This window comes from Heterodontus francisci, chromosome 2, assembly GCF_036365525.1.
Source record: "Heterodontus francisci isolate sHetFra1 chromosome 2, sHetFra1.hap1, whole genome shotgun sequence".
Lineage (NCBI taxonomy): Eukaryota > Metazoa > Chordata > Chondrichthyes > Heterodontiformes > Heterodontidae > Heterodontus > Heterodontus francisci.
In genome coordinates this window covers 167,565,770-167,592,122 of record NC_090372.1, presented here as the reverse complement: position 1 = coordinate 167,592,122, position 26,353 = coordinate 167,565,770, and the positions used below count along the sequence as shown (strand labels likewise).

General features: G+C 42.5%; 2 protein-coding genes across 6 annotated transcripts in view; both read left to right on the top strand.

Annotated features, from left to right (window-relative positions):
• The window catches only part of nebl (nebulette), a 433,041-nt gene that overhangs the window by 261,962 nt on the left and 144,726 nt on the right, over window positions 1-26,353 (top strand). The gene's annotated exons all lie outside the window — the stretch shown is intronic.
• LOC137348191 (nebulette-like) overlaps window positions 1-26,353 on the top strand; it is a 120,453-nt gene that overhangs the window by 13,730 nt on the left and 80,370 nt on the right. Inside the window, exons 3-5 of one of the 2 annotated variants that reach the window (XM_068013543.1) lie at window positions 395-430; window positions 917-1,002; window positions 6,262-6,322. The gene's annotated coding sequence lies outside the window, so the exon portion shown is untranslated. Of the gene's footprint in view, window positions 1-394; window positions 431-913; window positions 1,003-6,261; window positions 6,323-26,353 lie in introns of both variants that reach the window. The other variant, XM_068013552.1, reaches the window with a different exon arrangement.

Genomic DNA, 26,353 nt, shown 5'->3' with positions numbered 1-26,353 from the left:
ACAAATCAATAGAAAAGATGTTTGCTCCTCTGTAAATGATGATCAGAAACATAAACCCTGATTTTTAACCTGGAGCAGGTACGGTGGGCGGGGGCCAAATTCAGTCTCCCAGCTGATTTTAACTGTCCACTCACTGCCTGGCTTCACCCGTGTGGGCAGAGTTAAAATGACCCCTATGACCTGTCACTGTATGAATATTAAAAACAGAGCAGGTGTTAGTTTTCTCCCATTGAAGCTTTTATTAAAGGTGTTTCTTTTTTACTTTTAGCCAACATTTTAAAATTATTGGTACCTAGCAGTAGCATTAATCTCGGAAGCAATCATCAAAAGCAGCTCTGTACCATCCGTTCTTGATTAGAATAACTTGTAAAACTGTCACTCTGTTCTCTTCCAGCAGTTCTTCCCAGGAAGTGCTGCACTCAGCTCATGGGTATGTAACCCCATAATACAACTTAAGTGAAAATATTTGGCTTTAAGGTGGGAACAAAAGAACTGTGTGAATGTTTGGCAATGTAATCAAGCTATATAAAGTCACCCATGAAGAATATTACTTTACTTCATGGGTACTGGGAAACAATAGTTGTCACTGATGTTTTGCATTTGACTATTTGCATTTTGTTGCAGAAGAAATGCTTCCTTGATGATTTGAGAGACGTTAGTAGTTAGTAAAAAGCAGTTAAATGATTGATGTAAAATAGTATTATTGATGAATGATATGAGGGAAGCATTTTCAAATTGTGTACTTACTTGAGTTAGAAAATCCTGCAAAATGGCTGTCTGCTGAGTCACATGGAACAGAATGTGAGCCATGAGAATATCATATATTAGTAAAGTTTGATAGTTACAATAATACATTTGACATAGATTTGTAGTCAGTAGTTATTTTTAATGTTTTATTTAAATCTTCTTTCAGTAGATAACATGCAGCCTCTGCACAAATATCACTCGGTAGCTCGCTGCTCAGAAGTATTGAAGAATGGCCTGGGTGACTCTTAGAAAAAGGCAAGTTTATTTACATTTTTCAACAAATTTGCAGGGAAAGAAATTACACAGCTTTGGGGAAAGAGCAGGGGATTGGGATTAATTGGATAGCTCTACCAAGGAGTCAGCACATATGTGATTGGCTGAATGGCTTCCTTCTGTGTTGTCTCCTTCTATGGACACCTGAAATTTTGAAACATAAGCGTACATTGTATGAATACAAGATTGGACACGAAGTTGTTGACTATGGCTGGATTTTGTGTTGGAGGCAGGTTTCCTGGCGCCGGGCTGAAAAGGCAAGGGCAAGTTCGCCTTTGCCTTTTTGTGCCCCCGCCCCGGAGTGGTCCTCCGGTCTATTTAAATCCAAGTTTCACAGGCAGGGATTTCCATCCTTTTAAAGATGTGGATCCCGCCTCCATGAGCTGCTGGTCAATCAAAGGACCAGCAGCTCAGCAGTATCGGCAGTGCCATTGGGAGCGGTAGCCACTGCCAATACTGCAGAGGCCTTGGACCCAGGTCCAGCGCTAGAACTCTGGATCAGAGGTAGATGAGGCTGGGTTGCCGGGGCCAGTCCAGAAGGCCCTGGGATGTGGGGGAGGGGGCAGTCCTGCAGTCCAGGGGAGGCGGATCCTGGGGGTAAACTGGTTCCCAGTGGGGGTCCTTGGTGGGCCACAGATTGTCCACGGAGGAGGGATCCTCCACCCTGCCAAGGCTATAGGGTGGGCGCCTCGTGTTACCTTTGCCCCCCGCCCACCACCAGTCCCGATACTCCGTCCCTCCCACCCCCGCCTCTGACCCTGCCTGGAGGCCACATTAAAGCCTGACCTATGTGTTTATTCCATCCAGAAAGAAATTGTATAAATTCAGTCATGACTTATCCAGCCCCTTCACTTATGGAACACGAGTAGTAATCAACAGCTCCCTATTTAATATCCTCGAGTTACCAATCCAGAGAATAAAATTGCTTTTGCAATCTAAGATCCAGAGGATGAGATTATTGCTCCAATCTAACTGAATTAGAGCGTTGACACAAACACTTCTTGATTCTTATGCAAAGTTGTTATTTGGTGATACACAAGATCTAAGTCTAACAGCAATACCAGTGTGGATTTATATAGAATCTTGAACATTTTCGTCCGAAGGCTTTTCAAAAATAGAAATATTTCATGCTGGGAGAACCACTGCATATCTTGAGAGAGCGATTAGGAGGATTGACAGAAAGTTTGGTTGAAAATATGGTCCTTGGTGTATTCCTAAAGAAAGAAAGTCTTTCATTTCTAAAGCGCTTTTCATGACTACAGCACTTTACAGCCAATTCAGTGTTTTTGGAGGGTAGTCACTGTTGTAATGTGGTAAATGCAACAACCAATTTGCACAGAGCAAGCTCCCACAAACAGGAATGTGATAATGACCAGACAGTCATTTTTTTGTGATGTTGTTTGAGGGATAAATATTGGCCAGTACAATGGGGATAACTCCCCAGCTCTTCTTAAAAAGTGTTCCATGAGATCTTTTATGTCCACCTGAAAGAGCAGACAGGGCCTCGTTTTAACGGGTCATCAGGAAGACAGCACATCTGACAGTGCAGTGCTCCCTTAGTACTGCACTTGAGTGCCAGCCTTTATTTTTGTGCTCAGGTCCTGGAGTGGGATTTAAACGCAGAACCTTCTGACTCAGAGGCAAGAGTGCTACCGACTGAGCCACAGCTGACACTCTGAGGGAGAATAGAAGGGTTTGGGGAGGCAGTTCCAATGAGTAGGGCAGAGGTGGGAGAAAATTTTCCCATCTTTGGTGAGGCAAAGGTGAGGGAGGGGTTGACTGAGTCTGGCATCAAGGAGCCCCAGCCAAATTAAAGTCAGTGGAAATCAGGGGGGAAACGCTCCACTGGTTAGAGTCATACCTAGCACAAAGGAAGATGGCTGTGGTTGTTGGAGGCCAATCCTTTCAGCCCCAGGACATCACTGCAGAAGTTCCTCAGGATGGCGTCCTTGGCTGAACCATCTTCAGCTGCTTCACCAATGACCTTCCGTCCATCGTAAGGTCAGAAGAGGGGATGTTTGCTAATGATTGTACAATTTTCAGTACCATTCGTGACTCCTCAGACACTAAAGCAGCCCATGTCCAAATGCAACAAGATGTGAACAACATTCAGGCTTGGGCTGATAAGTGGCAAGTAACATTTGTGCCACACAAGTGCCAGGCAATGTCGATCTCCAACAAGAGAGAATCTAACCATCTTCCCTTGGCATTACCATCACTGAATCTCCCACTATCAACATCCTGGGCGTTACCATTGATCAGAAACTGAATTGGAGTAACCACATAAATACTGTGGCTACAAAAGCAGGTCAGAGGCTGGGAATTCTGTGCTAACTCCCCAAAGCCTGTCCACCATCTACAAGGCACAAGACAGATGGAATACTCTCTATTTGCCTAGATGACTGCGGATCCAACAACACTCAGGAAGCTCGACACTATCCAGCCTGCTTGATGGGCCCCCCAATCCACCACCTTAAACATTCACTCTTTCCACCACTGAAGCACAGTGGCAGCAGTGTGTACCATATACAAGATGCGCGGCAGCAACTCACCACGCCTCCTTCGACAACACCTTCCAAATCTGCAACCTCTTCCACCTAGGACAAGGGCAGCAGACGTGTGGGAACACCACCATCTGCAAGTTTCCTTCCAAGCCACATGCCATCCTGATTTGGAACTATATCTCCGTTCCTTCACTTTGACTGGATCAAAATCCTAGAACTCCTAGAACAGCACTGTGGGTGTATCTTCACCAGATGGACTGCAGCGGTTCAGTAAGACAACTCAACTCCACCTTCTTCAGGGCAATTAGGAATGGGCAACAAAAATGCGGGCCTTGCCAGCAATGCTGACATCCCATGAAATGAATAAAAAAAAGTTAAAAAGCACAGTATTCTAGAACCTGAGGATCAAAGGGTTGTGGGAGAGGATAGAAGACTGGGGGAGGTTTCAGAGATAGGGTGAGAATTAGGCCATGGTGGAATTTGAATGTGAGGATTTTAAATTTAATGCAGTGGAAGAGGGGCATTAGGAAACCACAATTATGAGACTGGATGCGAACAACTGAAATCTGGATACATCTGGAGGTACTGCCCTGAATTGTGGGCCTGAATCCTGTGTTCAAGTCACTGGAGCAGGTCTTGAAACTAGAATCTTCTGACTCAGAGACAAGAGTGCTAATGATTATAGAAATCAATGTATTGGTCAATAATATAGATTCAAAGGCCTATGATGTACGTCTGAGGTTATCTTAATTTGAGAATTATTGTATGTTCGTATTTAGCGTCTTTTAAATGCAGCATTAAAAAGAAAAGTACCTTTTGTTACGACTGAGGCGGGAGGAGTGCACTGTCTTTTCTAGTTCCACTTCTCCACAGGTCACCCGGTTAGATTAGATTAGATTAGAGATACAGCACTGAAACAGGCCCTTCGGCCCACCGAGTCCATGCCGAACATCAACCACCCACCTATACTAATCCTACACTAATCCCATATTCCTACCAAACATCCCCACCTGTCCATATATTTCCCTACCACCTACCTATACTAGTGACAATTTATAATGGCCAATTTACCTATCAACCTGCAAGTCTTTTGGCTTGTGGGAGGAAACCGGAGCACCCGGAGACACAGGGAGAACTTGCAAACTCCACACAGGCAGTACCCGGAATCGAACCCGGGTCCCTGGAGCTGTGAGGCTGCGGTGCTAACCACTGCGCCACTGTGCCGCCCTGATACAGCCAATCATATACCCTATTTTTTTACATCCCAGAATAAACTACACCAACCTGGTTTCTTTAATAAACAACAAAATTATCAGTTTATCAGGCATCTTGACAAATACATGAATAGGATGGGAATAGAGGGATACGGACCCCGGAAGTGCAGAAGGTTTTAGTTTAGACAGGCATCATGATCGGCGCAGGCTTGGAGGGCCGAATGGCCTGTACTGTTCTTTTTTCTATAAAACAAGATTTAACCAGTAACGAAGCAAAGCATTAACTCACAGATTGAAATATGAAAGTTCCCTTTTTAAATTCTCTAATTACATCAAACAAACACTGGAAAAAATACAGAAATTCTCTCTGCAGATGTCGGTTACAAAAGAAAAGACACTTTGGTCAAATACTTGCTAATTCTTGACGAAAAAAAAAGATATGGCAAGAAGTCAGTTGTTCCTTTTTGGTCTGGCATCCGGGTATACGGAGACGGGTCACTGGGATTATTTCAGAAGCAGTCTGTTCTGGAGATGTTGAGAATTATTCTAGTAGGCTTTCCAGGAGAAATGTGGCATCAGGGTTTTTCCGCCAGCGCACACTTGAATTGCAGGATTTTTTTTCCAGCTTCTCAGGAGAGATGCAGCACCAGGGATTTTAGCTCTTCCACACTGGATCTTTGCAGGGTTTCTTCAAAGCGGTAGAGAAAGAGGTGAGCTGGGTGGTTTCTTTTTTCCTTGGCAGGAAAAACACCAACTGTCTTCAAGCAGTTCACACCCAAACTAACTGAAAACAATGTCCAAACCCCAAACAAAGAGTCGACCTCCTGACCTCCATAAAACTTGACATGTGGCTTCTCTGTAACCATTTTTCCCAGGTCACCAAAGGGTTCTGTTGTTTACTGAGCCCATAGCACGTGACTTCCAGCACTGGTGTTTTTCAAACAGTATCTCAAGTGTCCTTTCGGTGAACTTGGTAAAAAAAAAAAGACACATCCATGGAATCTTTTCAGTTTTCACACAAGTCTTCAAAAATTTTTTTTAAAAAGGAAGCACTTTCCTAACACTTTATAGGACACCAGACCAGAGTCTGCGAAATGAGTCTTATCAGTTTTGAAGAAATGCAACTTGAGGGTAGTTTACTGCACTTTTGAAGCTGATTTCCAGCCTTAATTCTCAGTATAAAGTATTCTGTTTCTGTTATCAATTTAACCTAAACTGGCAATCTTTTAAGTGGGACCAAATTAAAATGATGGTCTTACATTGCAATTTTTCTTTTTGTTCCTTTATTCCAGCTGATGGTTTAATGATTTGTGGCACATTGCACCATGTGTCATGATGCTATGTTGTGACAACTGGAGCATATCTCCTGACTTCCAGTATTTTCCGATAAAGTTCTGCTGTTTGGATTTAACATCTAATTTCCTGCTATACCAATAAGCTGAAGTTTTATTGGATGATGTAAATGATTTTAGATATTTTAAATCCCCGTTTATATGCTTAATGTTCTTTTTTATACCCTGTAGATTCTACTCATGGCTCTGAGGAATGCAGTTTACATGCTATTTCTGCCATATAACAGTGCAGGTAGGCAGCATTATAGAGGCCATTTAAGTGTAATGAGGTACAACTTAGCTGTGCCTTTACATTCTAACAAGTATATTCAATTTAGCATTATTTTTGAGCAAGTAAGTTTGTTTGTAATTTAATTCATTGACTGCAAAATTGCTGCCACAGGCAACCTTGATTAAAATTAAGCTGAGGGCTGTATTAAGTATGTTGAAAAATCCACTTCACAACTTTATTTGCTGGAGTTACTTGTCTCGCATGGTCTATGCTGAAACTTTCAGTCATAATTCCCAATGAAATATTAATCACAAAAGTTTTATTTTTAGAACATGTAATGAATCATTTTTTTCTCTGTTGCCAAGATAATTTGTAATTGAGATTTCAGTATTCGCTGACATGTTTGTTCATCAGAATTTAATTGGTTCTTCCATGATTTCACCTTGAAATACTATTTTAAAAAATATTTTGTTTTGAAGGGGTGGTTGATACTATTCTATGTGAATGTATACATATGTTTTTGTTTAAAAAGCATTGGACTAGAGATATAATTTTATGATTTGTAGCTGATGGTCAACTCAGCAGCCTGGAGTTTGCATTGGAAATGTTAGTGAACCTGTCAGCATTGGCCGTCATTACTCCAGTAAAACTGACAGTAACTTCAGGAGTTCACACATGTCCAGAATAACACGGAAATCCAGAACTTGCTGTCAGTGATTCAACGCTCCTCCAGGGGGTGCACTGTTGAGGACCTGAAGAGTGCAATCCCTAAGACAATCAGTGGATTGACGGAAATTTCCACTTTTGCACTTGTACCTTTTTAAACAGTGTACTAAGTTCACAATTACTGCTAAACATCCTCACTGGCCCTAAAACGCTGATTCTCTTTATTTGTGAAATGTAGAACTTCTCCATTTATGAGTTTAAAAAAAAATCCACGATTTAAATTTTTTTAAAGTTTATGTATTTTAGCTTCTATCTTAATCCAATCATCATCATTTATTTTGCTGCCGGAAAATATTAATTAAAAGTGAAGGATAATCAGTGCTTTTAACTTTCTGCTTTGCTGTCTGTGAGAATACTTCGATATACTTGGTTGCTTACCCTGCATGTTGACATCAATGCTGCTGGATGCCTGGAGATCCTCTTGACTTTGGTGCTAGTTTTAACCTGCTACTGGGAAAGGGGAGATCCACACCACAGCGATTGCTGAATCTTTGTGGGCAAATTTCTTTGAGCTCAGCGGAGAGTGCCATTGCTTTGCCACTGACTGCAAAATCTAGCCCGATGATATTTTCAGTATAGCGAAAAACATTTCGCTGTAATGCCAACTGCCAGATCCTGAAGTACTGGTATATCATAGAATGTGGCTGCTTTCACTTTTTTGTTACTGGGCAGAGTTCCTGTCAGATATATGGAATGCTGGACGTTAGGCACTGAACTGTGTGAAAATGCAATCTGTGCATTACATTAAATATAATTGTAGAAAAATTAAAATTTGTAATTTATAGGTGGTATTGCATGCAAATACAATATATTATTTACTCACTCTGCATATGAAGTAATCTTTAAGTTTACTTTAACTGTCAAATGTGATTTTCTTTGGGTTAATTTTCTGATACTAGCTTGCACCAGGGATTACAAAATCGTCTTTATATGTAAAAATTCATACTTATCCAAGTTCCTCCTGGTAACCATAACAGTGTGCAAAACAATGCTTTTAAGTTTGCTAAATTAAATGGTAATAAAAATGTGTCTTTAGTTTTCTTTTATAATAAGCTGTGTGAGTTTGTATACATTTAGCAGTGTCACGTGTTGGGATCAGAGTGACAATGTTTTTGTGCAAAGACCAAGTTTATTGATGATGCTTTTCTGGTAGTGGCAGTGTATCACGAGCAATAACATAATTAGCTACATTAATTAATATTAGCAGTAAGATGAAGAAAATTTCCAGATTGGAAATTTCTCTCTGATTTCTGCTAGGTGTACAATTTGAGTTTGGGCAGAAAACACTTTGGATAGATTACATGAGGGTTTCCCACATAAGCTAAAACTGGTGATCTAGGACTCATTAACAAGTACTTGCAGTCAAAGATAGATATTTAACAAAATGGCTACAGGTTTCACGCTGGTGTGGAATTAAGGTTTGAACAGACCAGGTGTCAATTAAATACACAGAAATCTCCATTTGCTTTATTGCCATTTTGCAGCATAGATTGATTGCAATAAATGCAGCCATCAGCCTTTCTCAGAAGAAATATGCAAAAAACATGCAAATATGGAAATTATGTTTTACGTTATGGGCTTAAAGTGAATTATCTTTGCTTATGAGATTAATAGTATGTGATAGGGTTTCGGTTAAAAAATATGATTTGATTAGAGAAGATTTGAAAAGCATTTCAATGAACCATACCTCTGTTCCTGCATCGTTGACTATAATAGCAATCTTCTTTTGCTGTGGATTTTTTTATCCAATGTCTTAGAGATGCTTATGTTAGCAGTTCGCAGGGCACAATGCTGACTTGTACACAGACACTTTTTATGCTTCATACATTTTTCAAAAGTGCAAGTGCAAAATCATCAATGCCAGAGGAACTGCAAAGGCTCTGAATGTGGTTGATTGCACAAATATTGAGTTATGAAAGTGTAATCCTGTACATTGTTGAAAAAGACTCAACCTGTAAGGCATCTCTGTATTGTACAGAATCATTTTTGTGCTGATTATAACTAAGTATCCTGGCTCCATATGTCATTCTTTTAGTCGTAATTCATGTGCTCCTGTATTATTCAAACAGTGCAGCTAACTCCAACGATGGTGTTGGGAGATCATGGGCTGAGTTTTAACCTAATAAAAAGGATTGCTTTGGGCCAGGTGAAAGGTTAAAGTCCGAAAAATCTGTTTCCCAACCCATGCCCACCTTCAATCCGCCCATTTCTGGCTTTAACTGAGGCTGGAAGGTGGATAGGTGATCAACCTGCTCCAAGAAGGTGGGTTGGAACTTTAAATATGATAATAAGGCTGCAGGCTTCACTGTCATTCAGTTTTTCTCTAGTTGGCTGAGTTTCCTGAGCAGCTTCATTGAGACAAGGACTTGGCAGATTCAGGAGGGGAGTGCCTTTACACCCACTTCCTGGATCCTGCCTGAGGAGCCTGTGCAATTGGCCATTCGGCGCTCCCCGCCTCAACCCCACCGACCATCCCACACTCCACACCCCCAAGGCCTCTGATCTTACCATGAGGCCTCCTAGTCTGTCCCCCGCTACTAGGCTGCTCCCCTGCCCATCCCCCTACTATCAGGTCTTTGATTTTCCCCCTCACCAGGCCTTCGATTTTCCTCCCACACCCACTGCGAGGCCTCCAGCTGTCACACCCTCAAGGGATTGGCATCCGACCCAATTTACCCCTGCCCCTGGAGATTGGCCTCCCCCCCACCCCCCCCAACCCCCACTCCCGACCGACTTCTCTCTGAGATCAACCGCTTTCACCTCCTCCTCCCCCATGCTCTGGCATGGACTTTCCTAGTCCTGCAGCCTTCAGCGACCTGTACCTGCCTGTCTGTATCTCTTTCTCTGCATTCTTTCCTGACTCGTTCAGTTAACTTAAAGAGGAAGTAATTTACAATAAATTGCGTCTGCACAACACAAATTGCAAATCTACAATGAGAAGAGCAGTACAAAACAAAATTCAATTCTTCACAGTATATGGATAGAGATTCTAATTATTAAGTAAGTTTTCTGAAGAAGATTGTTGAAGGAATAGTTAACAGCATGCATCAGAAGTTTGTGGTGAAGTTCAACTACAAACACTGTATTTTAAATAATGAGTTGGGGATTTGAAACTCTTTTCAATTTCAACACCTACACTTAAAATTTTTTAAAATCATTTTTACTAAAGTTGAATCTGTTAAAATATGCATTAATATTAATTCTATTAATGCTTAAATATTTCCATATAATAAATATTGAGTTTCTCTCATCATATTGCCAACATATTATTCCAGTAGAGTTAGGGAAAAAAGCAATTAAACCTCAGCAGTTCTGCTAGATATTGTGACATTTACACAAATTCTGATGTGGGACAAAATCAATAAGGTTTTGCTGATGTTTTCATCAGGATAAATTTATTGTCATGTGGACTAGATTGAATTTATTTTAACCTCTTTTCCTTGTTTATATTGTATTAATGTCATCAAATGTTGAGTTATTTTAAACTGGAATAAGGAAGATGGTGGGTCATTGTGACAATTGAGGGGGAACTGGCGACCGCCACACGTTGCTGAAGTGCAACCATTTGCTACTGAAGGAGGAAACGTAAAGAGAGGAAATAGATAAATGCGGGAGAGGAAAGAAAAAATCAAGTCTGAATTTCAACACAGACTAAAAATTAAAACAAGGACCCTCCAGCTTGTTTGGCTCAGCTATGGAATGGAATTCCTCACTGGGCCACCAGGGGACACCTGAGTAGGAAAGGAGCTGAAGGAAGCTAATGTCCAATGATTTTATTGTTTTAAGCTATTCAAGTAATCTCCTGACCCCCAATTTGTAGTTTGCTCCTCCTTCACTCCGTTTACCAGTGCTTTAAAATCCACTGTTTGAAGAGCTTTTGTCACCGCACACTTTCCATTTGAGGTCTTAACAGAGCCAACTTATATGAAATAGGATTACACAGTCAGGGTTGTGGGTTGTGAGCATGCCTGCCTGCTCCAATGGTTGGGAATCCTGGAAGTGGGATGCTAATGCCCTGGCTGAGTTAAAGAGCCACAGCAGAACCTGCTACACCAACTTTTGGGTTTCCGACCCATTGCCAGCTTCCCTTGCTGCAAGCACTTCCAGATGTTAAAATCCTCTCCACGAGTATGTATTAAACTGTTGATGTTACCAAAATGTAAAAAAATCTAAACAAGGGTAATTAGAACTATATTTTAATCATGATGAGGATATACATTGAATGTATTTCTGTTAAATACTAAAATTAATATGGCTTAATTGTTGTACTGCACCACCCAGCAAATATCAGCAAAATTTATAATGTTTGTTGTGCTTTGCCTAGTCCTGTAACACAAGGAAGGCTGTAAATACAATGCATGAGGAACTTTTGTGTTTTATGCAAATCGATAAGAGCAACAAAGAGCTAATGTCTTGCCACCAGTTAAGGCATCATACAACAAAGTGATGATAAACCACTGATTCTTTCCTTTTTGATGGTATTTGTCAGATATATACTATAATTTATAATACTTAGTAAACGTGGGAAAAGATTTTAACCCTGCCAACCCATCAATAATGGTGTAGGCAGGAGGTTAAAATAGCTGTCACATGGCATCCACAGCGTTCCCACAGTTGTCCCACCCCTACATTTTTATTTCCTTGATTTTCAGGAGCATGGAGGCTACCATAGCAGGCAGGTAGGGCCTCATAAATATTGAAAGGCCGGTGTAAATAACTTAGTTTGGATTACAACATAATTTTAGTATTGAAAAGCATGTTTTGCTAAGTAGCATCGGGCCAGAAGAGGCCCAGGTAGATATTTAATTTTTCTTCACTTTTGAAAGGTTCTGTCTGGTTCATGAAGAGCAGGCTTCTCCTGGTCGCCCAAGGAAATCTTGGACTCCTCTGCTCATAGCTTTCTCCCCTAGTCTTCTCTGGCCACGATTGGCCCAGTCTGCCACTCCTGCATTATTTTCCTTGCTAGGAACCATTTTTATCTGTCCCTCCCACTGTTTGGTTTCCACCCTGCAACCACCAACCACCCATGACGTCATTCCTGTTGGTTTCAGACGAACAGTTTAAATGAGGCCCAGGAGTTAAAATAATCCAGGTCCCTCATGCCGAAGTGTCTGTGGAGCTATCTCTCCTGCCCATGTTTGATAACTGTGGCAGTGGTTTTGAAATATTTATCTTGAGTTATATGGAATATTCCTATACCTGCACAATTGTATAAACACCAGCTTCACCTATCTTCCAAAATCAGAGAAGTCAGATGGCCCTGAATGCAACCTTATGATATTTAGTCACAATGAAAGTACAACGAGGCATAAGTTCACAGCTGAAACCAATATGTCATATAATACCAACATATATATATCAGTTATGGCTCAGTTGGTAGCGCACTTGTCTCTGGGTTCAGGTCTCACTCCAGGACTTTAGCACAAAAATCTAGATTGACACACCAGTACCATCTTTCAGATGAGATGTTAAATTGAGGCTATGTCTGCTGTCTCAGGTGGATGTAAAAATAACCGTAGCATAGTTTAGTCAACTAGTTACACCAGTAAAATAAACTGATAGATTTTTCCAGCATTGACCCGATGGGCTGAATGGCCTCCTTCTGTGCCGTAAATGACTCTATATATATATATGTGTGTATTGTTATCACCTGGTTCATGGTTTGTATTAATTTTCTAGAGGTAATGTTCAATTTAGAAATTGAATTTTTTTAATGCAAGACGAATGAAAACACCTGGTTTGAGAAGCTGGCAAACAAACTGACGGTGGTTACAAATCAAAGAGTGGTCCTCGATTATTTATTAAGGTCATATTAGGAAGTGTAAAGACCCTACATAATGGAGCTCCCTCTTAACTTGTTGATGGAGATGATGGGCTGAATTTTACCAGCCCCTCGACGCCACGGGTTGCGATGCAGAGGCCGGTAAAATTCTACAGGGAGAGGCCCGCCTCGACCTGTGACATTGAGAAGGGCCTGCTGCATAACACCGCCGCCGGGGATACCTTGGTGCAGCCCCCGCCGTCTGGTGGCGGGCCCTTCATCTGCATATTTAAATTAACATTAATAATATGTAAATGTACTTAACTGCAGGCGGCGGCTGTCCCACGCCAATTTTATGGCCATTATTCGTGCTTCGTGCGCCTTCGGAACTCTGTCGTTCCGAGGCAAGAACCTGGTGGGGAAGGGGGAGGAATAAAATTTTCAGGGCGGGAAGGATGGGGGAGCGGGGAAAACAAATTTAAATGGTTGTGTGAATGGTAGGAAGGGGTTAGAGGCTAAATGTTAGAAGGGGGAGGAATGTTAGGGAAGGAAATAAAGTATGTTTTGACAATAAGTGCCATGTAAGTGACCATTGGGGGAGTTGGGGAAGGGCCTCCACATCTTTATGAATTGTTAATAAAAAATTTCAATTTATCTAAATGTAAAAATTAAAATTATTTCTATGGGCTTAAAGCCCTTTATAAATGGCACCTGCGGTGGTGCCGGACACCGTTGCCAGGGACGCAATGGTCGCCCCCTACACGTCATCGGAGGCGGCCGCTCCGCCCTCTTTATTTAAGTCAGCCCCCGTGCGTAATATCGTAGGGGCTCCTCGGTGGCGCTTTCATGTCAGAAAGTTGCCCAGTTCAAAGTGCGCTGCTGCGTAACGCAGCACGGTTATAAAATTCAGGCCAGTGTGTTTGCAGCTAACTCAGTCAGGGGTTTAAATTATTCATATGATTTCCCAGAACAGAGAGAAAATTTAAAGTTCAAAAATCTCTCCATGAGTGCTTAGAGCGATAGAGTTAGAGAGGTAAGAGCCATAACGCAGCAGGTAGCATTGTTTAGTTGGGCAGTTGGAACCAGAAAGTTTAGGACTGTTTACTCTGTCATTGTTAGAATATCCATTATTCATGTGGGTATCAGGAATCAGAGAAGATTTGGATTTTGAAATAATTGCTATCTGGAACATCCTACGTGTACCACAAGCTATGGTATTAGATGATGCAGACAGTGTCTGTTGGTTTTTGATCTGTGTGCTTGATGACACAGTTGGCTTATGGAAAAGCAGTTGGCTTTTGAAACCCTGTTGGCTTCAGATAAACAGTTGGCTTTTGGAAGTCAGCTGGATTCAGGAGTAAAGAGGCCATCAAGAACGAGGGGTGTTTTGGCTTTGAGGCAGGCTCATGCTCAATCTGGGAAGTCCAGATTCGGGAGTTGATTTCATACCTCAGAAGACAGCTGAGAAACTAAGGGAATCAAAATGAACTCCTAAGAGCTGTAGTACACTTTGGATTGCTCCCAGGAGAAGTGAGCAAACCACAAAGCTCCTATAACGTATGTGGAAATTCTTGGGACAGATGTAATAGTCAAATAAGAATGTTTTGTTGATATTTAGAATCTGCATGTTATGTTACGATTTTAAGTTTAAATATAAGTTTTTCCAAATTGTAGTATTAAGTTGGTAGCATTTTGCTTTGTTTAACTCTTGCACAGTAAAGTTTATTGTTCAAAACGTGAAATCTTGTGGTGTAATTCTTTCAGTAATAATTGGGACTTCAATTTTCTCTTTTTAAAGAGAGGTGATTGATAGAGGTATTAAAAATCATGAGGTGTCTGGACAGAGTAGATAGAGAGAAACTGTTCCCACTCGTGAAAGGATCAATAACGAGAGGGCACAGATTTAAAGTATTTGGTAAGACAAGCAAAAGTGACATGAGGAAAACCTTTTTCACACAGCAAGTGGTTAAAGTCTGGAAAGCGCTGCCCTGCCTGAAAACATGGTGGAGGCAGGTTCAATCGAAGCATTCAAAAGGGAATTAGACAGTTATATGAAAAGGAAGAATGTGCAGGGTTATGGGGAGAAGGCAGGGGAATGGAACTGAGGGAATTGCTGTTTCAGAGAGCCAGTGCGGACATGATGGGCCGAATGGCCTCCTCCTGCACTGTAACGATTCTGTGATTGTCCACTGACTCGGCATTCTCTGACCTTACCCATTAGTCTATTATGGGGCACCTTATCAAAGGCCTTTTGAAAATCCAGATAAATTACATCTGCTGCTCTACTATTATCTACTCTTTCTGTTTCCTCCTCAAACAATTCAATAAGGTTGGTCAAGCAAAATTTTCCCTTTGGAAATCCATGCTGACTATTCTTTATATTTTCCTTTTCTAGATATTCTTCTATTCTCCCCTTTAGTACGGATTCCATTATTTTTGCTACCACCAATATTAAGCTGACTGGTCTATAATTCCCTGGGCATGTTCTATTTCCCTTCTTAAATATAGGAATTATGTTTGCTATCTGCCAGTCCCTTGGCACCACACCTTTTCCTAATAAATTATTAAATATGTAGAGCAATGCCTCTGCTATCTGTTCCCTAAATTGTTTTAAAAATGCGTGGATGCAGTCCACCCAGACCAGGGGCTTTATCCTCTTTCAGTTTGATTAGTTTATTCAATACATCACTTTTTTTTGAAATGCACTTATCTCATTGCTCATCTCATCATTCAATGTCATGTCAACCTCTCCTATCTTCCTGGTAAACACTGAAGTGAAATAATTATTGAATATTTCTGCCATCTGTCATTACCTGTGGTATTATCCTGTCTATCTCTTAATGGTCCTATTCCCATCCCAGTCTTTTAATTGATCTGCTTGTAAAATATTTTACAATTTTGTTTTAGGTTCTTTGATAATTTAATTTCATGGTTCCTTTTTGCCTTCCTAATTTTTTTTTGACTTCTCTCCTAATCTCTTGAATAGCAAGAACAGGAAAACTGCCAGAATAGAATTACATAGAATCTACAACACAGCAACAGGCCATTTAGTTCAACTGGTCTATAACCATTGTGATCTTGCTTCTCTCTGCCTCCTTTCTTTTGGTCAGTTAATAATTCAAGCTTGTGCCTGACCCTTGCTATCCACAGGCCTAAAGAGTTTCTTCTGGTAATTTATTGAAGGTCTTTAGGAAATCCTAATGTAAGAAAAACATTGTTTGGATTCCGCTTCCCCTCCCCCTTCCCCCAAGCTGATGAATTTGGGATATATTTACCCCTAAAGACTTTAACATTGATCAGGTAGGATCAAATCCTTCTAATGCTATGCTGCTTTCCATTCATGAGGTATTCTATTTTGTTTCTGATTATTGATTCTGATTATGAGATAGGCTAATGAGTCAGTCATTTCCAAGTATGAGTTTTGTCACCTTGTTTCAAGACTGTCAGAGCCTTCCAAGTATTCATTAGAGCTCAAAATGCCCTCCATTGGTTCTCACATATCCTCCATTATTTCTGTGTAATCTGAGATATTGTTTATCTGTTTTCTGGCATTTACGCCCTTCAGTCTATCTGCTTCACTGACATTGACATCTAGGAGCACACAAGATAGGTTTTTGATCTTGGATGGTATTGCTACTCATTCTTAATAAATACCCTCCCTTAATAAAAACTTAAACTAGTAGTTTGTTAAAGTTCCTATTCAACCTCCAGTTCAGTTCTATATGGAGCCCTTAAAAGTGTTCGGGGAGATAATTCGATAGCTCCTGAAAACGGGCACAGGGTTGCGATTAAACTGCAGCTGTTGCTTCTGATGCAGGCAGCACACCAACTTCATGCTGTCTGCTAATTTGCATGATAACTGCATGCACCCAGCGTTAAACATGCTGTTGTGTGGCTTCATGCCTCAACAGGGGGCCCAAGTTTGTGTGTGGTTAGTACCACTTAATGCTAGCCTGCAGTACTTAAATCCAGCCTACACCTTTTAAAGGAGAGATGCTGGGACTGCCTATGGGAGAGACTCTGAGCAGGAAGGAGAGTGAATGATGGTGCAACAGGGGAGAGAGTGTACTCCAAGGTTCTCTATGCTGGACTGGACGCCTTGGTCAAGGAGGTGGAGAGGAGGAGAGATGTGATTTATCTGGGGGGGCGGGGTGCCAGGAGGCCCTCCAGATAAATTTTGTGAAGGCAGTACGAGCAGACAGCCAGGAGTCGAACCCTGAGGGCCTGGATGCATTGTTGCCCAACGCTCAATGACCTCACACAAGTGGTCAAGATTAGTGAATGTATCTTCAAATGCCATATCCCACCAACTGCACCACAAGCCTCACACACTGCTCAATGCATCATCCCCTACCAACAGTCTCTCAATCATGACTCATAACTAACATACATAGCTTCACCTCACTGCCGCGCACTTAGCACTGCTGCAAGTCTCACACTCACATCTCTCAGCTTTCACACACTGCCAACTATTCAAACATGACAACTCAAACGGATTACAACACACTCAGTGACAGAGCTCCCTCTTTCTTGCAGAACGAAGTGGCACATAACCAGAGGCAGTAGGACCTAACTGCCAGGGGATAGCCATCATTGGAGCGGCCATTGCTGAAGTAATGGCCAGCAACAGGGCACAAACCATTAAAGATGACAGTATTCTCATACCTAATCCTCCTCCTTGTATCACAGTTGTTCCTCATCCAACAATTTTTTGTGATTTACAAGCTGCAGATGGTGTAAGCATGCACCTCTTGCTTTCCCCACCTCCCCTCACGACAGCCCTACCCTTGTGCCTTCCTCCTTTCAGACACCTAAGAATTGCCATCTGATCAGGCAGTGGTGGAACACCAACGACTGGAACAACAAAAAGTCAGTTATGAAAAAGAAAGACTATCACTTGATATCAAACTTGCAGCCAACAGCTGAGATACTGAGATAGCTTGTAATTTAGAGGATAGCATAGAGTGTCAGCTTGCACGCGAGCTCTGCTACAGAGAACTCAGATGAGGGCTTTGATGGGGTGAGTGACAGAAGAACACTGACGGATATGCACAATGAAGTGCATGGTGCATTGGTAGACCTGACAGAGAGCCTGTATGCAATGTCAAAAAGAGTCCGGCACCAGCTTGGTGCAGGGCTTTCTGCAGAGCTTGGAGCCTATCCTTTCCAGCATGGAGCAGGTGGCCAACTCCATTAGCATACTTGTGTATCCAAGCATGATGCAGCATGTGATGGCTGATGTCTCAGCTTCATTTGCAGCATAAGCAAAAGCCACCCAATATCTGGGTGCAGCATTAGAATCTCAGACTTCGGTTAGACAAAGTCAGCTTGCTGCCATCATGACTGTGGGTAGCAGTGTTCAAAGGAGCTTACAGGGTGTCACAGCAGTTCAGCAATCTGTCCTCCAACAGATTACTAGGATTACTAAGGCTGGGAATTACTGGGAAATCGGCAGCCACTCCTTGGGCCATAAATCTGCTGTCCTCTTTCAGGATGACAGAATTCATCCTCCCACCCCTGCCATTTTGACAGTAACTTTGCTGTTGCCTGTGCAGCCTTAGAGGATGACCTTGAGCAGCTCTGAGCTGAGAAAGCCCCGCTCCAGACTGCTGCTGCCCATGTTGAGATGGTGCAGTCTGGAGCTGGGCTTTCTCAGCTCAGAGCTGCTCAAGGTCATCCTGTAAGGCCAGCTGTTGTCTCTTCCACGAAAGGTCAGCAGCCACTGGGGTAATACTGCATAGGAGCACGAGGATCGGCAAAGGCTGGTTACTTGACGATTGTATGCAATCCTGCATGATTTGATTTATAAATTTGGTTTGGAATGTTTATTTGATGTTGGCTTTTATTTTTGCATTATGGCCAAGTGGAGTTTGTGATGGTCAGAGGGAAGGTAAGGCATTGGACTGTTGGTGAATGGGGATTGGGCCTATGTTTACTCTTATTGCAGTATGAGTTGTTCACAGTCAGCCTAGCCAGAAAGAGGCTGTGTTGGTTGCCTCCTTTAGCAGCCAATACATTTGATCAGTGCTGGGATCTCAAATATTTACAGTTTATATTAATGACTTGGATGAAGGGACTGAATGTATGGTAGCTAAATTTGCTGATGACACAAAGATGCGTAGGAAAGTAAGTTGTGAAGAGGACATAAGGAATTGGATTTTACCAGCCCCTCGTCATTGTGGATCGTGGCGGGGAAGCCCGTAAAATGCTTGCGGAAGCAACCCGCCACGACCCACGACGCTGAGAAGGCACTATCGGCTATCAGTGGTGGAGGCGAGGCCTTGGTGCGCCGCCTCCCCTCACCGCCAAGTGGCGGGGCCTTCATTAAAATATGGAAATGAGGTTACTTAAAATGCAACTGAACTTACCTGCTGCCGGCGGCCATCGCACGCTGATTTTACGGCCGCCGATTGCAACTCGTATGGAGTTCCAAGGTGAGAAACTGGTGGCTGGGGGAGGGGGGTTGTGGGGGGGAGCAGAGAAAACAATTTTTATTGGCTGTGGGGATGGTGGGAAGGAATTGAAGGGCAAAAGTGATGAGGTTGGGGGGGGGAAGTTCAGGGTGGGAATAAAATTAATGCCTGTCAGATTGGCATAAAAAAACAACCATTGGAGGGGTTGGGAAAGGGCCTCCTGCTTTTGATTTTTATTTTAAGAATTTGAAAGGTAATTTCCCTTTAAAGATTCAAATCTCTCATGAAGGGCCTAAAGCCATTTAAAAATGGCACCGGCGCCTTTGCGGTGGCGCCGGACACCATTGCCGGGGACGCGGCGACCGCGCCCTCTACATCATCGGGGCGGCAGCTCTGCCCCCTCCGTTTAAATGAGTCCCCGCACGTAATATTGCGGGGGCTTGGTGATGGCACTTCCGTGTCGGAAGGCCGCCGACTCGGCGCGCTGATAATATTCAGCCCAAGGAGTCTGCAAAAGGATATAGATAGGTTAAATGATTGGGCTAAAATTTGGCAAATGGAGTATAATGCGGGAAAATATGAACTTATCCACTTTGGCAGGATGAATAGTAAAGCAGCATATTATTTAAATGGAGAGAAATTGCAGAACTCTGAGTAAAAAGGGATCTGGGTGTCCTGATACATGAATCACAAAAGGTTGATATGCAGATACAGCAAGTGATTAGGTAAGCAAATGGAATATTGTCATTTATTGCAAGGGGAATGGAATATAAAAGTAGGGATGTTTTCCTACAGTTGTATAGGGTATTGGTGAGACCACATCTGGCGTACTGTGTACAGTTTTCGTCTCCTTATTTAACAAAGGATATAAATGCGTTAGAGACAATTCAGAGAAAGTTCACTTGACTGATCTGCTGGTTGGGAGGGTGGGTTATCTTATGAAGAAAGGTTAGACCGATTGGGTCAGTATCCATTGGAGTTTAGAAGAATGAGAGGCAATCTTATTGAAACACATAAGATCCTGAGGGGACTTGACAGGTTGGATGCTGAAAGGATGTTTCCCCTTGTGGGAGAGACTAGAACTAGGGGACATCGTTTTAAAAAAAAAAGGGGTGGCCCATTTAAGATCGAGATGAGGAGAAATTTTTTCTCTGAGGGTTTTGAGTCTATGGAACTCCCTTGCCCAGAAACTGGTGGAGGCAGGGTCATTGAATATTTTTAAGGCAGAGGTTGGTATATTCTTGAATAATAAGGAGTTAAAGGGTATCGGGGGTAGACGGGAAAGTGGAATTGAGGCCACAATCAGATCAACCATGGTCTTGTTGAATGGTGCAGCAGGCTCAAAGGGGTTGAATGACCTACACCAGCTCCTAATTTGTATGTCCGTAATGTGAAGACAGACATACAATATTTATTCAATGTCTCTGCCATTTCCTCATTTCCCAAGATAATTTCTCCTACTTTTAGCTACTCTCCTTTTATATACTTGTAAAAGCTCTTAGAAGTTGTGTTGCAGCAGGTGAGCAATTTCATTGAGGCCGTCCTTAGTGAAGTGGAGTTGTCTGAGGTACTGTTCCTCTCTGAGGTTCAGATAGGAGAACAGCTCCCTGAACAACCATGATTGGATATGGCTTCCTGCCCTTCTTGCCCTCCTCCTTCTCCTCCTCCTCCCTCTTCCAACAGGGTGTCCTGCTCTGTCACCTTTGTTCATTCTCTCTGCCATGTTGCATTCCAAGGAAATGCCAATTACTGCACTCTTGTCTGGGAGCAAGTGGTTTGTGCAGAATCCTTGAAGTCAGGACAAAATCTTTCAACAGCTACCAAACTACTCCCTGTAGATTTCAGCAACTTTAAACAACTCTAGAAACCACTAAACACTTCTACATTTGCAGCAAGAGCCCGTCGGAATAAATCAGCAGCACACCTGCTACTGAATGTCTGTTCAGCTGTGCATGTTTAAGAGAAGGCATTAGCTGGAGTGTTGAGCTCCAAAACGGCAGTATTGGTGTCAAATCAATGTTGCATCACAATTTGCCTACTCTGCATATTTCCAGGAGATGCTCCATGCACGTGTGTTAACACCATCCCCAAAACAGCATCCGGTGGGGCTAACACCCAGAGTGGCATGCGCCACAAATGCTATGGTGGAGCAAAAACAGCATATATTGTTGAGAATATGGGCGCTGTCGTGTCAAATTTTGTGGCCTTAACATTCCCCTTGACTGCTCCCTGCTGTTCTAGTATGAGAAGATTTTTTTCATCTGCTGCTGTAGGCAGAATTTCAATTCTGGGGTTGGTACCCTGACATCGCATTCATTTCCGGGTCCTGACCTTTCACCATGTCGGCAATGCACACTTGATGCTATTTTAATTAAAAATTAAGTTAATTGACCCGGAGTTGCATTTGATCCCCAATTAGCGGCGGTGGGCTTGGGAAGGAAGTGGGATATAGGAAATATCGGGCCCGATTTAAAGGGCAATTGGCAACTGTTGCTGTGGTTGCTTTCACCTCAATAATGGAAGGAGAAGCTGAGCAGAGGGCAGTGGGTAGGGAGGGCCTCTCCTGCCAGGGCAGCCCCCAGTTTTTCTGATGCCTCACTTGAGATGCTGCTGGAGGGGGTGACATCACGAAGAAATATCCTATTCCCCGCCATCGGCTCAAGAAAGCCTGCAAGGCAGACCAAGAATGCATGGCCGGGGGTGGCTTATGAGGCCAGCAGCAAAGGAGTGGTGAGGAGGAACTGGGTCCAGAGCAGGAAATGTTTCAGTGACCAGTTTAGGTCTGGCCAAGTAAGTCCAAAGATAGACCCAGATGGCATGCTTCCTGGTCAGCAGTTGCCAAAATGCAAAAGAGAGGGGCATCCTCAGTGCATATAGCGTTCTCCTGACCATAGAAGAGATTTGTGCACAGCAGCATTGGTGAACCGTAAGCATAGTTTATTACACTAGTGCTATTGGGCAGTAGGCTACAGTGTAGACTGCAGCATCTTATGCAAATGAAAAGCGGCAAGTGGTGAGTGAGAGGGGCATTATCCTAATGGCATCCTTCTTCACCTTGCAGGCCTAACAGGAGAACAATGCCAGGAAGACTGAGGGGGCATGTTTGGACAGTGGGATGCCCCAGCTCATGTCATTCATGCATTTTGAGGAGCTGGCCCTTGATCTGGCCAAAGCGGCAAACCACTCAGGATGTTTGAGATGGAGAAACTGGAGTCCATTGTAGGGTGAAAGATCTCAACATCTCCAGCTTCAGGGAATGCACGACAATCCTCCCTGTCCAACAAGCTGTCAGTGCATAAGCTGTCATCTCATTATTTTAAGCAGCAGAAGCGTTCATTAATTGTGTCATTGACTACCTTCTCTTATGTCTTCTACTGGAACAGCTGCAGAGGGGGAGGAGTTGACACACTGCCAACATCTTCTGGAGGAGTCGGGGGAGGGAAGAAATATTGGAACCAGCCCTGTCACATTTTTCTTGCGCACCCTCCACCAGCGCAGATACTTGCACCTCAGTAGGTCCTTGCACATTATTAGAAATGGTGGTACAGGGTGAAGCGTACATCACTTCAGAGCAGGAGAGACGGGGGAGGCAGAGTTGGCTGTGGGCAATGCCCATCGGAGAATGGAGGGCAGGCGCAGCCATGCTCAGCAGGGCAGAGATGCAGAACCTAGGGAGTCACAAAACTGGCAGCTCCACCTGGAGAACCAGTGTGAGATGTGTGCCCACATGTTGGAGTTACGTGAGGCACTGCAGAGTTATGGGATGTGAATGGAGGAGTTCATGCATCTCGTGCTCCACAATGCCTCAGTGCTTTGTGGCATGAGCTCCTGCATTGAGAGAGTGGCCAGTCTCATGGAGAGCCATATGCAGCATCATGCGGGAGTGTATGCAGGAACAACGCACTGACATAGGTCTGTAGCATTGACTGGTCACTGGCATAAATGGCACAATGAAGCATGGAGTAGATGCCAGCTGTGCCCTGGCTGGTTGTTCCCTCTAGCGATCATGGGTGTGAAGAAAGGGCTGAGGAGGTGACAGATGGTGATAAGGGGGCCACCCCTCATGGGGCTCTGTCATCCTAATGCGAGCTCCACCTCCTGAGGCTACCAAGACAACATCTCTGCAAAGCACGGGAACGGCTAATTGCAACAGTGGCAGGATGAGGTCCTTAATTGGGGATTAATTGCCCAGTTAAGGACCTCAATTGGCGGTGGGGCGGGAAGGCCGTTCACAGGCCTTGCTGCCCCAGCCTTAATTTTGGTGGAGGTGGGAAGGTGGCAGGGTCTCTCCCCATCACCATCCCACCCGATTTAATGCTCTCCCCATCTCCAAACCTGCTATGGAGAGAGCATAAAATTCCACCCCTACTCTCTCTGACCTGTGTTTTTGTCCAAGTTGTTACTTAATCTAATGTTGATCCTGCCATTCTCCCTACTTCCTTTGTAAATCTTTTCCATATTTTTCGATTTAAACTTCATTTTGCTGCACTTTGGTATGTACTTATCCTGCATGTCAAGCTTAATGAGTTCAAAAATCTGCATGCAAACCTCCTTTTGCTTGCTAGAGTGAAAGAGGTTGCCTATATTTTTCTGAATATAATTTTAATTTTCTCTTACTACAACAGATCAAAACTTTGTTGCTTCTAACCATAAAAGACTAGTTTTTACATTTCTTTATGGAATTTTTGTAGTTAACCAACTGGGGACCACTTAAATTTCTTCACTGTTGCCTGGAAACAGACTGGCTGGCTGAATAACTAGAATATGTTTTGCTGTACATAATGCTGCATCAAAGGGGGGGATGAATCACCTCTGTGTGGACAATTTAAATGTTAATATTCAAGTACAGTTAGACAACAGAAACACACATACCTATATCTAGGTCCGTTAGTGATTTTCTACTTCACCATGCCATTGGTAAATGAGGGCTAGTGGGAGCACTTTGTGAATATTAATTGCACATATAAATTTCTCGTCCCTGACATTGGTCTAAGTTAAATGTCACTATGGCGAATCTGAAACATTGAGTCTTTTGAAATGTATTTTGGATTAGAAATTAGACTTTTTAGTAAAATTTTGAAATCTGTTTTGTTTGCTATTGCTTTTGCTAATTTTACATTATAAACCAGATTCATGGTTTATAGTCTGAGTTACAAGATCTCATCGCTGATAATTTCTCCACCTCTGGAAATTCTCAGTGAATTTATCAGAGTTCATCCTAATATGCAGTCTTCAGATTACTTTGTGTATAAGGTCATGTTTTGGCTCATAGGAAGAGTGGCTTGCCTGAAGATCTGGTGTTTTTGTGTGAAGCATAAGGGAAGTGTCTGGAGAGTGCCTGAATCACAATAATGTTTCATCAAATGTTTTCTTGACTTTTAGGATTTGACTTTCTAAACAAAAATTGTCACAAAGAAACTTCAGGGGTTTAATGCTAAATAAAGCTAAAATGTCACTGCTGTAAATCTGTTTTTTCCCGACGGTGATAGCTGGAGCTATGATTCGTCAGGCATTCACATCAGCTGTTTTTGTATGTGACATTTCAACTAATCCAAAATTCTAATCAGGATAGACTGTCCCTTCAAGGCAGCAATAATGATTTTTGAGTTGAAGAAAGCTACAAAGGAAAATGGAAATAGGCATTAAAGTAGTTCAAAACAACCAGATTAACACAGTCTTCATCTAATTGAAATCCTTCATCAGATGACCAACCTCTGTCATGAAAAGCAACTTATTTATCTTAATTGACCAAAACAAGTAGTTACTGTAACTTATGTTATGCAATAGCTGGCCTAACGGTACTTGAAAGTTTTAATTTCCGAGGATTTTTGTACCAAAAGGAGAAGTGCAAGCTTGGGGTCAGAAGCAGAATTCATCAGGAAGGAAGCAATAACAAAAGAATGAACTGTTTGTAGTAGAATGTCAAGATTCTGAAATAGTAGCATATCAACAGTTACCATGACATTGTGCATAAAATCTGCTTCAGTTGAACGTGCATTTTCACTTGCCAACATTGAAAGCTACTTGGAGGGTGGGGATAGGGAAAGCAGGGTGGGGTGGGTGGGGGGCGTGGAGCAGGGAAGTACTGTGCATTTATATACAGTCATCTTCTCCCACCACATTTAAAAAAAAGTTAACTCCTATAGGAGTTTGCCTACTGTCCCTTTTGAGCTTTGATGAAAATACAATCCAAAACTTCAATGTATCTTGTTTATTGGGCATTTGATTATTATATTGGATTTGAAGCATTTGCAGTCTTTTCTTTTTGGCCATATACATGTTTTGCAAATGCTTTTCTTTTTCATTTCAAGTGGTACCATCTTCAAAAGGGAAGAGAAGAGTGTTTTTTGTTTAAGTTGGGGAGGGAGGTGAGCCAGAAGAATCAGGCCTTATTTTCCACCAAATGTGTGCTCGTAAACAAATAAAAGGTTTCTGAAAGCACTCAATTAATCTTTTTTTTTGTTTTTTTGTCAGCTGAATGTAGTTGCACAGTATTTAAAAGTTTTGTCCAGTTATACTTATGGTTGTTCTCCTTTTCAAGCATTTGCTCTGCTCAGACAATATTGACCATATTATTGTAGTTCCTATTACTCTGTTGATGAGGTAACCTTGGTTTTCACTCCTTTTTTGCAATTACATTTGTTTATTTTGTAGAATAATGCAATTTTACCACTGCGGTAATAGAAAACTATGTACTACTATAAAGGAAGGGCAAACATAGACTTGTATAGAAATTATAACACAGAAATGGGCTCTTCAGCTCAACCTGTTTGCGTTGGTATTTATCCTTAATGTAAGCAGTAATCCTTCGCCCACCTGCCCACCCTGTTTCAATATTCCTTTATTCCCCATTCCTTCGCCCACCTATCAAACCTATTCTGAAATGTTGACCTGGTGTCTATTTTAATCACAAACTCCAGTAGGGCAGGCCTCACAGCCTGCTGTGTAAAAAACCTTTCTCCTGCTGTCTGTCCTAAATTCTTGCATTTAATTTGACATCTTTGTCCATTCCTTCTAAACTCAATAACTGGAAACTGCCTCTATTGCCTTGATAGCCTTCCTAAGATCTGGAGCACAGAACTGCACACACTGGGCTGGAGGCGGTGAGCTCAACAAATGGCGGCCCACACACCAAAGAGCCACCGCAATCTC